The sequence below is a fragment of the Mustela nigripes genome, chromosome 15 (genome assembly GCF_022355385.1).
Source record: "Mustela nigripes isolate SB6536 chromosome 15, MUSNIG.SB6536, whole genome shotgun sequence".
Taxonomy (NCBI): Eukaryota; Metazoa; Chordata; class Mammalia; order Carnivora; family Mustelidae; genus Mustela; species Mustela nigripes.
The window spans coordinates 19,206,619-19,216,224 of NC_081571.1; the positions used below are offsets into that span (position 1 = coordinate 19,206,619).

A 9,606-nucleotide genomic window follows, 5' to 3' on the forward strand; every position below is an offset into this window, starting at 1 on the left:
ATGAATGTATTGGTACTTTGAACTAAATAAGATGCCCTACTTTCCTTTTCCACATTTCATAAGCATGCTCTGAGAGCAACTGCCTGTTTTCTCTTTGTTCATGTTATTTCCTGACTTCTTGTTACACAAATTTGGCAAACACCATATTGAATTCATACTTTTCTGCATTAACCTTTCAATCTTGACTATAAAACACATTTTGACTACGTATTATTTTGACTCATCCTACTTGTGATTCATCAAACAGTCATTATCTGTAGTTACAGGACACTTCATTTTTAGTTATCTGACATGGTGGAGTATTCTCAAGAGCTGGCCATATCTGCTTTATTAATATACCTTCAGAGACACAAACCTGGACAAAATAGCACTGATTCAAAATTTTAAACATCCTTGTGTGTCGTAGGCACAATAGGAATAAAAGTGAACTGTAATCCAACCTTTAGAAGTAAATTAGGCATTTTAAGAGAAACATTAATGAAATGAAAGGAATAATTTAATCTTTTGTTATATATTAAAACAGTGCCTTATTTAAGAAATTCTGGGATGGGAAAAATACATATCTGTGAAAATGTAAGTTTATATGCATTTACAAAATGGGCTATTTTAAAATCAGCTTTTTAAAAATATTTCTGAGCAAAACTAAAAATCATTCTCGGGTGCTGGATGACTCAGTTGGTTAAGCCACTGCCTTCAGCTCAGGTCATGATCCCGGAGTCCTGGGATCGAGTCCCGCATCAGGGTCCCGGCTCCACGAGCAGTCTGCTTCTCCCAATCACCTTCTCTCCTCTCATGCTCTCTCTCTCTCTCTCTGTGTGTCTCTCTCACTCTCTCAAATAAGTAAATAAAATCTTTAAAAAAAAAAAAGAATCATTCTCTGTACAATCAATTGAATAGCTCTGTAGTGTGCCCAACTCAGCATTTATTAATCAAAGTAAATGCCCTTCTTCAGGTGTAGTTGTTAGATGAAGAATGTCATGCCTTAAGTAAAATCTTACTGGGAAACCTATCCAGAGCTAGAATTTATCTAAACAGTCAAGTGTAGGTCACAAATATTAAATAGGTCTTCTTTGAATGCACATAAGCTATAGATTAAGAAAGTTCTCTATACAGTCAAAAAGTAAAGCCTGGGAAACATTCTAAAACCTAGAGGACCTCAAGGGGTAAAAATGAAAATCCAAGAGTAGACCTAAAAGGATGTTGTATACAGTGTCTCTCCTTGTTTTCTCTTCATAGAAATTCATGTCGGCCTCAACTGGGAGACACAGCACAGGCCCAATACCTTGTGCTTGACATTTGGCTTCAGAGCCAGTAAATACAACTGTCTTCCAACTTCCCTCGGTTCGCCTGACCTTAAATATCTCAACCATCCCACTATAAAAAGTTACAAAAACAATCGTAAGGACAAAGAACACATCATAAAAAGGCATCTTGGATTTTTCCACTACTCTCCATCGCCACCGCTCTCCTAACATCAGCCAAAAAGTCTTCCTGTAACAGCACATCTAAACAGTTATCTGTGGTGCAGATTAATGCCCACAGAGTTGACTCTGAGGTAGTGTAAGATCCTGAAGGGGTTTGGGATTTATCAAAGGTAGTACTACATTGTAACATATGCTGCACACCCTTCTCTTTTTAAATGCAGTTTCACATAGAACACCATTCTATTAAACAGATCAAAGCAGACAGTCCATGGGAGAATCACAGAAGTCACCTGTGAACACCTCAGAGGAACTCTCGGGCTCCCTACAGCAATGGGAAAGCCGTTGGCCAGTGCCAAGGAGATGATGGGGTGTAGCAATTGGGAGAACGGCCTCTGGGGCTCTCGATGGCCTGGATTTGAGGCTGAGTGCTGCCATTTTCTATCTGTGTGAGGCCGAGTAAGTTCACTTGACTTCTCTAAATCTTGGCTTTCTCCTGTGTAATACAGAGTTAGAAGAATTAAATGAGTTTATGCAAGTGTTTAAAAAAAGCCTTCCTTCCTTCATTCATTTTAATGTCCTCTGAAATGAGCAGCATGAACAATAAAGTATCCTAGGACTAGATTTTATTGAGTAGGATTGTGTACTTTCTAACCAGATTTTATTGCTCTTAAGTCTATTATACGTTGGTTGACCTTATCCTAGAGAGATCAGTCACCACGGTGATTCCAGAATTTGCATGTTTTATATGTATTCTTGCGTGATGTTTTCCCAAGTGGGACATGCCATGCTATATTTGTTTTTAAAGATCAACCATCATTTTATTTTTATTTTTTAAAGATTTTATTTATTTATTTGACACACAAAGATCACAAGTAGGCAGAGAGGCAGGCAGAGAGAGAGGAGGAAGCAAGCTCCCCGCCAAGCAGAGAGCCCGATGCAGGGCTCAATCCCAGCACCCTGGGACCATGACCTGAGTCGAAGGCAGAGGCTTTAACCCACTGAGCCACCCAGGCATCCCATCAACAACCATTTAAAAATGACTATTAAAAATAACTACTTCTAATTTAAGATCGGTTTCTCAATTAGCTCTTCCTTGACTTTCTTTACATATTAATTCAATTAACACCTAGGTTAATATAGAGTCTTACTATCTTAAAAAAAAAAAAAAAAGAGAGAGAGAGAGAGAGAAAAGAAAATTCCAAGGCATTTTGAATGGCCTCCAGCAATCATGCCATTTTTACACAGTCTGAAATAGAGATCAGCCAAGCAACAGGCCTTTTCAATGAAGCCTCTTTTCTGCTTCAGTAAATAGAGTCTGAATTAAACCATCATAAATCAAATAGGATTAAAATTTAGGAAGTGATCATGCTACTGGTTTTAATTAGGTTTTTGTTTTGTCTTCATGTGCGGTGTGTGTGATCGTTTGTGAGCCGTTTGTTTAGACCTCACATGAAACCAGCCAGGTCGAGTGGGGGAGATGAGGGACAGAGATGCCCATCACACAGCGATGTCTGTTTGACATTAATAATTACGTGCTTCATGCTGGAAGTTGCACGTGCTCCTAGCTGACAACTTTGGCTACTTGGGGTCTGTCTCCGGCTTATGATGTAGATTTTTACTTTTGACATAAAAATACAGCCGATGGCAGGGGAGAAAGTTTCTGACATATGAAAGAGAAATAGGGCATTTAATAGCATTTATTTCTGGGGGAAATTACAAGAATTTGCATTGAATTGGAGAAAATGACTGCAAAACAGGGAACGCACACTGTGCTAGAGAGAGCAAAAAGCACATTTAGTCCTCATACCCTCATTACCCACTGAGTTCAAACGGAACACAGCTCTTTCTCCAGAGCCACCTCCATGATTAGGGCTTTAAAGGATGGTGGCACAGCAAAATAAAAGCTGATTGGGAAAATTGCTAGTTGGTAGAATACACGTTTTAAGGTTTATTGCACATACTGAGCTTACATAATACCATCATTACCTGTGACTACATCTGCGTGTGTTTAGTTAGAAGAGGTCATTTAATTTCTGAATCTTCTAAAAAAAAAAAAACCCACAAAAACTAGCTAAAAGAATAAGATGGATGAATTTCTGAAATAATGTCAATAGCTTTTGAAAGCTACATGCTTTCACTTCCTTTAATTTGTGCCTTCTTGGCTCAAAGCAACCATTTCCCATTTTATTCTGCTTAAAAGGATATTTCATGTAGGAAATAAGTAAACACACAGAAAAACCAAAATGCTGCAGAAAGACATTAAGTTTTAAATGGTTATTTTATAAAATAATGGCTGTTTTTCTGATTAGAAAAGTGATATATGCTCATTGTATAATATGTGGAAAAAAGAAGAGTAATCATAAGAAAATAAAAACAGCCATTAATCTACTGCTAATATTTTAAAGTAGATCCTTTTCTTCCTATATTTGTATGTTTCTGTGTGTTTGTTGAGAGGATATGAGAGTTAATATTTCTATATCCTTTTATTTTACTTAAATAATACAATTAAACTTTCCTACATCATATATATATATATATATATATATATATATATATATATGAAACACATACATATGTATTTAATTACTTATTTTATTTGTGGACATATTATGATTTATTTCTTTTGCTTTCAGTTTTTATTTTATAATCATAGGCATTTACATTGAAATTTTAAAACAAGATAGTGACTACTGACGCACACATTTCTTGTTCACAATTTATTTCTCTAAAATAATCTCCTAAAAGCGTCAATGCTCTGTCATAGAAGATGAGATTGTATGAGTCTTTCAGGAACTTGACACCCCATTTCAGATATGTTGATCAGTTTATACTAGCACCAACAGTGTAAGCCACAAGTTTTAAACCATGTCAGCCAATTATTATTATAAAATAAATATGTTTTTCACATAGTGATATTTTTTGCCAATTTAAATTAACAAATACCACCATTATCTTGTTTTAATTGGCACAGAATTTATATCCTAATCTTTATCTCTCAGAATAAGGTAACACGAAGAATGGAATGATCCCAGGCAGTCTTTGCAGAGATCCCCATGGAGACTTTCTTGGCACAAGTAAGATCTTTAGTAACCACTACAGACCATGACATAAGGCTGCTGAACCAGAGGGATTGGACATACAGTGGTGATGATGAATGCTTAAGCATGGTAGACCCCACCTAAATGTGCCTCTGTTCACACAAAAAATGCATTCTGAGAACTTGTAGAGATATTGCAGATCTCTTTTTTTTTTTCCCTAAGATTTTAAAAAATTTATTTATTTGAAAGAGAGAGAGAGGAAGAGGGAGAAGCAGGCTCCCCACTGAGTAGAGAGCCCAACATGGGGCTCCAACCCAGGACCCTGGGATCATGACCTGAGCCAAAGGCAGACAGTTAACCAACTGAGCCACCCAGGCGCCCCTAGAGATTGCAGATTTCTTAATCAAGATACATTTCAAGTATCTCCAAGTAGTATCCAAAGGAAAGGAACTTACAAATTAATCCGTTAAAACATTTTTTTAAGGAAATCTAGAGAAATAACCTTAATAACCTACACATAAATCATCTAATGTGAGCTCTAAAAAAACATTATGACCAAACACTTTCAGGATGGTATTTTTATTAGTTTCATTGTATAAGGAGGAAAACTTACATCTGTAAGTAACTTGCCCCATGCCACACAGCTACTTGGCACTGTGTTCTCTTTCTCTCTCTCACTGCACATGCGCACAAACATCCCACATACATACATATACAACACCTATACAGATGCATATACACTAATTCAAATATATGTATATATTTGAACTGAGTGTTCAATGAGTTTAGATGTGTATGTGTGTGTTTGTGTACTATGTGTGTGTGTACATTTTATAAAAATTAGTATTTCAGAGCTTCAGGAAAATTTCAGTATTCATCACAGACTAGATAAGATAAAGTAGTTTTATTGCTTTTTGATTCTGTCCAATTTTCTAAGTTATCTGTGACTCATCCTCAAGATGAATTTTCTTGCCCATTATTAATTACAGAATAATATACCCAGATCTAAGAAGGTCTGTCCCATGTGTCCTTGCATGTGGAAGAGTATACCCAGCGTATATTTATGCCCACCGTCTGTCCAGTTCAGCCTCACTGTCAGACAATTCCATTTGCGTAATGAACTCTCTGAGATGTCTTTAAAGCTTCTGCCAGTAAAGATGAGGGCATAGCTGCCGAAGGATTATGGCTACATCCTCTTCGGTGAGCTCTCAGATGCTGTCCGCGCTGAGCTGAATTTCTGACCCCTCCTTTGAGGGCTAACTGAGTGTTAGTGGTTTGCTAAGACTTCTTAAGTACCTGAGCTTTGGTTATCTCACTCACATCTGGAAAAACGGGTGGCAGGAAGTCAAGCCAGGCTAAGTGAGTGAAAAAGGGGTCTCATATTAACAGGCAAGGAATTGAATTGCAATGTTGAATAAGTATTCATTCAGCATCCAATGCTAGATAAATTTGGAAAGCAAAAATTATTATAGATTGACTAAAAAGTTTCTTTTTTTATTTCAATTAGAACTCCCTTTGTTGTGTAAACTAATGACCCCAAAAGGCATTTAAGTAAGGTAGATACTGAGACAAATTCAAAGGTAAGTCAAATCCATTGTTTAAGAGATATTTTAGGGGCACCTGGGTGGCTCAGTGGTTTAAGCCTCTGCCTTCAACTCAGGTCATGGTCTCAGGGTCCTGGGATCAAGCCCCACATCGGGCTCTCTGCTCAGTAGGGAGCCTGCCTCTCCCCCGCCCCAACCACCCCCGCCACCTGCCTCTCTGCCTACTTGCGATTTCTCTCTCTCTGTCAAATAAATAAATAAAATCTTAAAAAAAAAAGATATTTTAAATTATAATCAAAGTTATGTGTGTGTGTATATATATAGTATATAAACACATCTATATATGTTATATATAAACACAAACATATAGGGAGAGCTACAATGAAAAGTCACAACTTTTCTTCCTTAGAGGAAACTTCCTGACTATTTCTATTTTAGTACTCTTCACTGTGAACTCAATAACTCCAAGTTATGTATTTAAACTATTACTTATTGATTTATAATTCTTTAGCTATATTTATTATTTATTGTAAAAATATTCATACTATCACTTTCAGTCATCCCTCCTCCAATGTCTTTCTAAGTATAGTCTGCTGATTATTACTTATAAATTTTAAGATAACGGGAATATTTGTTTATTGATTCAAGAACTTCAGGTAGTATCTTAATGTCCTCCTGCATGAGAAGAAATATGGTCCATCCCAATCCTTGCCATTCAGCCTGTGGTCTGCCAGGTTCCCCTGGGGACCAGACCATTCTAGAAGCCTCACCCACAGAAGTGAGCAAAGCTTCAGGAGGCTTGTGCTAGGGGAGCTTCTAGACCTCAGTGAGGTGGGTATGATGGGAGGGAGAAGAGATGATATCCTTCAACTTCCATCTGCCTCTTCTTTCCTGACATATATTGTGAAATGCTATCATTTTTTTTTTTTTAATCATTTGTCAGTTTGCCTTGTAACTATCAATCGCTGTTGTTACTGGTTCTCCTTTGGCCTTCTGATTCTTTATCCACATTTCTCTGTAGGCCTTCACTAAGTAATCTCCCTTTGTCTTTAACCAAATACAACTTATGTATCCCTAATTTGGCAAAGTGTCCCAAACATTTTCCTTTTTGTGATTTCCATCACCTATTTTATTAAATTCTCAGTGTTTCTAGGAGAATTGAGGTGGTTCACAGTAATAGTTATATAATTCAAAGATTTTGTTTATTTCTCTACTCTGCCACTTGCCAATTGTATGAATCTGGACAATTACTAAGCCTCTCTCAGCCTCAATTCGCCTTTTCTATAAAATGCATATCGCCAACAACACCTCATAGCACCACATATATGGTGGGGAGAACCTAATGAGACGTTGAATGCGGAGCACTCAGCAGTTTCTTCTATATAGCTAGTGCTGAAAAAGGTTAGAAAATTACATAGCAAATATGAAGAAAACACAAAGAGAGGAAATTACAATCATAATATCTCTAGCACCAAAGAGAAAAAAAGTTGAAGATTTAAAAGCAAGCTGGAAACATCAAGGGCCCAAGTGAAATAGGCACTCCCAAATTAATGACGTAGTATCTCTATGTGGTAAAAATAGAGTATTCAATAAATGAGGGGGCATATTATAGATATGGATGGTAAATGTGTATCACTGGGTGAAAGTATTACCTTTGGTAAATGAGATCAGTCATTTGTAGATGTGAACTCAGTGGACTAAAAGACTAAATGAAATTTGTATTTGCTTCAATCTGAGCCATTTCTGGTCAGTTTATCTTTCATCTCCTGGGAACTCCTTAGGGAAACTCACACGGTATCTATAGGAGAAAGTAAGTCAAGAGTCCTCAAAATTTTGACTGCATATTTCAGCAGTAAGACCTTTTGAGGACTTCTCTATTTTGGGATATGTATGTTTACTTGTGATTTTTTAAAATATGTAATACTAAATACTGTTCTAAAACTATGTACAACTTAAAAAGCCACAACATAGTAAAGTAATAAGTATAAGTAAACATTATAATACAACCTCCTATATTCCAAAGCATTATTTTATAATGTGCTTCCATAATGGAAAAGGAAAAAAAAACATTCTCAGAACAGAAAAATTATGAAGTGTTCAAAGAACCAAGCAGGTTGGTTCTGCATTGTTGATCTTCAAGTTGTATCCAATTCTGATGGTGGTACCTTGCATCACTGCACACAAGTTTGTTGGAATGAAATATGCTACAAGTAGAGGTAATTTTTTTCAAATCTATTTGATCCCTTGCCTAAAGTGGTACTGTTTGGATAATTAAAAAGACAATACAGTGAAAAACAATTGGTCTCAATTGTGCTTTTGAAAATTTTCATGTCATACACTCAAAGAGGTGGGGATATTTGTACAGCCTGTAGGTGTAAGTGGTCAAGACTTCTTACAGTCAGAAGCAACTGGCCATAGGTCTCTCTCCAACCTTGACTCCTCAGGGGACCTGAAGGCTCACGTGCTAGACATACTTGGAACTGATCCCTCGTATACCAATGGAGAAGCTCTGCCTGGACCATGGATTGCTCCTGTAAGGAAGTGATTTCTGAGTTTAAAACTGATTTTTAAAGATGTGAGTCCAAAAAATGATTTTTAGTAATTTGATATCTTTTATGTATTATGCAATAGTACCTTCTTAGACTTGATTGTTCTTATATCTTGGTAATCCCCCTCTTCAGACTGGATGTACTCTAGTAGAGTTTGACTCATGTACTCCTCCTGATTCTATGTCCTCTCCAACTACTTTCGTATGACCACCAGATTTGCTCTTAAGCATTAGTTTCATCAAGCCTCTTCATTATTTCAAAACCTCAATGCTGTTCTATGTCTTGGTACACCAAATGCAAGAACTTAAGTCTGGCTTTTACTGCTCCTCATAGCATGGATCTCTCTCCATATACAGTTTGGCTTCTCGGACTTTTCATGCATTCATGAATGTATCTATCCCTTCATTTATGCACCACACATGTATCGAATGCCATATATGCACCTGTTGTGTTAGGCATTAGAGATTTATGAATTAATAAGACGTGCCTTTGATGAACTAGCAGGCAAGTACAGGAAAGTGGAAAAAGTATTATATACAGCATGATAAATGTTCTAGTACAGTTAAAAATAAAGGACAGCAGCAAGGAGTTATCTTGCACTGGCCATTGCTCTTGTGTAAATAAGACCATATTACTTAGGGCATTCATGGTATTTTATTATTTAAGTGTTTTCCTGATCCTTAAAAATGTTGCCAGTGGAAGGGTTTTATTTCAGAAATGAATCTTCTCTGATAGTTTGTTTACAGGAAAAATGTGGCAGACAATGTGATGCAGAGCAACAAGCTTTAAAGAGTTGAATTTTAAAATGTGATTAACTTAGAACGTGGTATAGAATAAATCATTTTACTGCTTTAGGTCTCAGTGGTTTCATTCATAAAATAAGGACTGGCTTCAGTGGTCTCTAATGACTATTTCTGGATTACAATTTATGGTTGTACATTTGGCCACTATGGTGTCTGCCTTCCAGATGTCCAGATAAGATAATCTGTACCAGTTCCAAATAGATGGATTTGGAATCTGGGATCCTCAGGTAAGAGTAGTTCTTAAAAAC

General features: G+C 36.7%; 1 non-coding gene across 1 annotated transcript; it reads left to right on the forward strand.

Moving 5' to 3' along the window:
* The first annotated feature begins 6,698 nt into the window (after positions 1-6,698).
* LOC132003059 (small nucleolar RNA SNORA52) lies at positions 6,699-6,832 on the forward strand. Its single transcript, XR_009400131.1, has one exon. It is a non-coding gene; the product is annotated as a small nucleolar RNA SNORA52 (small nucleolar RNA).
* Positions 6,833-9,606: the final 2,774 nt, after the last annotated feature.